We start from the raw sequence: 3,754 nt of genomic DNA on the forward strand, positions 1-3,754 counted from the left end.
ATTAGCATTTTAATTTTGTCCTTGTTAATTAATTATTTTATTTTTTATCTCTTTAAAAAATATTTATGCATTCACTTTACATCCTGATCACTAACCCCCTCCCGTTCCCCCATCCCACAGTCACTCACCTCATCCCTCCACCCCTTCTCCTCTGAGAAAGTGGAAGCCCCAACTTGGGTATCCTGCCTCCCTGGCACATCAAGTTTCTTCAGGGCTGGGCACATGCTCTCCTACCGAGGCCAGATGAGACAGCCTGGCTAGAACAACATTCAATAGAAAAACCACAGCTTTAGAGACAGCCCTCGCACTAGTTGCTTGGAACCCACATGAAGACCAAGCTGCACATCTGTTACATATGTGCAGTGTGTGTGTGTGTGGGGGGGGTGTGTAGGTCCAACCTGTGTATTCTATTTGGTTGGTGGTTCAGTCTCTGAGTGTCCCCAAAGGTTCAGGTTAGTTGACTCTGTTGGTCTTTCTGTGGAGTTCCTATCCCCTTCTGGGCCCTCAATCCCTCTCCCAACTCTATAAGAGTGCCCAAGTTCAATCTAGTGTTTGGCTTGTTGTTGTGGTGGTGGGGAGATGGTTTACTCTGTAACCCTCTGGGTCAGCTGCTGGGTAAGGCCTCTCAGAGGACAGCCATGCAAGGCTCCTGTCTGTAAGCATAACAGAGTATCATTAATAGTGTCTAGGACTGATGCTTGTCCATGGGTTGGGGCTCTAGTTGGGCCAGTTATTGCTTAGCCATTCCCTCAATTTCTGCTTTATCCCCCACCCCTGCATTTCTTGTAGACAGAATAAATTTTGCTTTGAAAGTTTTGTGGGTGGGTTGATGTCCCTATTGCTTCACTGGGCTTCCTGCCTGGATACAAGAGGTAGCTTCTCCAGGTTCCATATCCACACTGCTGTGAGTCCCAGCTAAGGTACTCCCCATTGATTCTTGGGAGCCTCCCCTATCCCAGGTCTCTGGCATACCCTCAAGATGCTCCCCTGACCCCCATATAGATCTTGATTCATTCTCATGGCTATCTGGCTGTCTCTCTTGTCTCTCCCCCACACCTGATCCTGAAACACTTTCCCTCCCATTCCTCTACTCATCCCCTCTCCCACCCAGTTCCCTCCCTCCCTCTGCCTCCTAGGACTATTTTATTCGCCTAGAAAGTGAGATTCAAGCATCATCTCTTGTGACTCCCTTCTTGTTTAGCTTTTGGGACTGTGGAATGTGGCATGGGTATCCTATATTTTATGACTAATATCCACTTTTAAGTGAGTGCATACTATGCTTGTCCTTTTGGGACTGAGTTGCCTCACTCAGGATGATATTCTCAAGTTCCATCCATTTGCCTATGAAATTCATGATAACTTTTTTTTTTTTTTTAAATAGCTGAATAGTGTTCCATTGTATAGATGTACCACATTTTCTTTATCCATTCCTTAGTTGAGGGACACCTGGGATATTTGCAGTTTCTGGCTATTTCAAAAAAAGTTCCTCTGAACATGGTTGATCCAGTGTCCCTGTGGTAGAATGGGGCATCTTTTGGGTATATTCCCAGGGATGGTATAGTTGGGTCTTGAGGAAGAACTATTCCCAGTTTTCTGAGAAACCAAGTTGATTTCTAAAGTGGTTGTAAAAGTTTGCACTCTCATCAACAATATGGAAGAGTGTCCTTAAGGATTGCGTCTATGATCTTTATTAGATTAGATTTAAGGTCATTTTCTTGTTCTTCAGTTGTGTTAGGATATCTAGGGCTTGTTGTGGTAGGAAAGCTGTGCTTTGAAAGTGACATATCATCCTAGTTTTTGTTAATCGTGTTCTTCTGAGGGCCTTTAGCCATCTGGATGGCTTTAGTCCCTGGATGTTCCTGTTGTAGCAGGCACTGGGAGAGAGCCTAACTTCGATGATCTTGATGTGGTCGGTCTGTGATAGGTATCCTTGGGCTGTATGGTTCTCGATCATTAGGTCTGATAATTGTGGGCTGAGAGGTGGTGGGAGAATGGGGGTTCAGCAGGGATAGAAAGCTGCTCAGAGCATCTGGGGGTGCCCCAGAGAACTTATCATGGGTACAGGATAGGCTGTCCTTGTTAATTTAAAAGGAAAAATTTTCTCTGCCCACACAAATAATTGTTAAAAATTATACATGATGCTAATGTATAGTGTCTGCCTTGGGACAGTTGCCTATTTCTGGGAATTGTGTTTTTGTGTTCTGATATTTTTTCTATCTTTAAAGGGTGTATTTTCTGATTATTGAAAAGAAAGTTAATTGTGTTCTAAGGGAACTAACCTGTCATCATATTTACTGTAAAGGGAATAATTTTTTATTACTGAACTTTTATATATATTGACTTAATTTTTATAGAGTAATATTTTCATAAATAAATGATAGGTGTATGTTTCATTGTATATATACATGACTTTGGAAGTGTAGAAAACACAATGCATGTTTAAATAAACAAATTCTTTTCTTTATTCTGTGCTTTAAGAAATAAGCTAAAAGTTAATTAGGATTTAACGAGTTTCCACAAGATATAGAACAATTTCTGTACAGCTAAAATAAGATTTATATTGCATTTCATTAAAAAGGAGCAAAGGACACTCAGGTGGTAAATTTCTTTTATGGCATTGAACTTTAAAAAAAGTTAAATAAAACAAATACAATGAAAATGAAAAGTTTCTTTGTCACTCTCTGTCCTCGTTCTGAATGAGCAGCTGGGAAACACCATCCCTGTGAACCACATCCAGTTCTTTTATAATATTTTCACAGTGAATGTCCTCAAGAAGTTGCTCTCCCTGTAGTTAAATGACAAACATATAACCACAAAATTTGTTTGCATGCTTATAAGCATGGTGTGCACACTTGAGTATGAATGCTCTTGTATGGGCACATATGTGGAGGGGCCAGAGGTGAATAATTTCCTTGGTTATGTTTCTCCTTGTCTAACACTGAGACAGGGATTCTTAGCTGAGAGCAGAGGATGCTCAGCATGGGAGCCCCTTGACTTTACCTCCTGAGCTATGGGAATACAGTGTGGCAGCCACGCCCACCTGGCTTTCACATGACTGCTGTGGATACAAGTCCAGCAAATTTGTTACCCACTCCTCCATCCTCCTCATGATTAAAATTTTAAGCGGCTCAAATCGATTCCTGGTTTTCTCCTCCACGGCACAGATTTCTATTATTAAGCATATTTAGCTGATGTTTTTCCTAACATCACTCAGTTGAACGTGCTGGCCCAGCCTTTACTTTGTATAAGTGAGAAATTATTTTCTTGGTCTGAAATGGAATCATGATTTTACCTCTTTAGAGGAATTGAAGAAATCTGTTTGGGTCTGCAAGGAGCTTGAACTGGAGCTGAATTCTCTGTAAATATCAGAGCATGGCAGGTGATCTGTGTTAGGAACCCTGAACGTTATCTTAGGAGCACAAAAGGAACCTGAAGAGCTTCAGTCAGGGCCTCTGATAGGTAGCACTGCATGAAGTGGTCTGCGCGGATGTGCACGTGTGTGCAAGTATGTGAACACTTCCGACCGTGTTCCTCTGAGGCCATCTACTTTATATCCTGATATTTCTTCACTAGTATTTTATTAATTAATTAACTTTTGATACTGGTAACCAAGCCCACTTCCTTGTATATGCTAAGCAAACATTGTATCAATGATCCAATGAACTATCTCATTAACCATCCTCATCAGTATTTTAGATGTATAAAAATAATCTAACATTAAGAAAACATAAGATTTTAATGGTAAGTGTGATGC

The sequence above is a fragment of the Arvicanthis niloticus genome, chromosome 8 (assembly GCF_011762505.2).
Source record: "Arvicanthis niloticus isolate mArvNil1 chromosome 8, mArvNil1.pat.X, whole genome shotgun sequence".
Lineage (NCBI taxonomy): Eukaryota > Metazoa > Chordata > Mammalia > Rodentia > Muridae > Arvicanthis > Arvicanthis niloticus.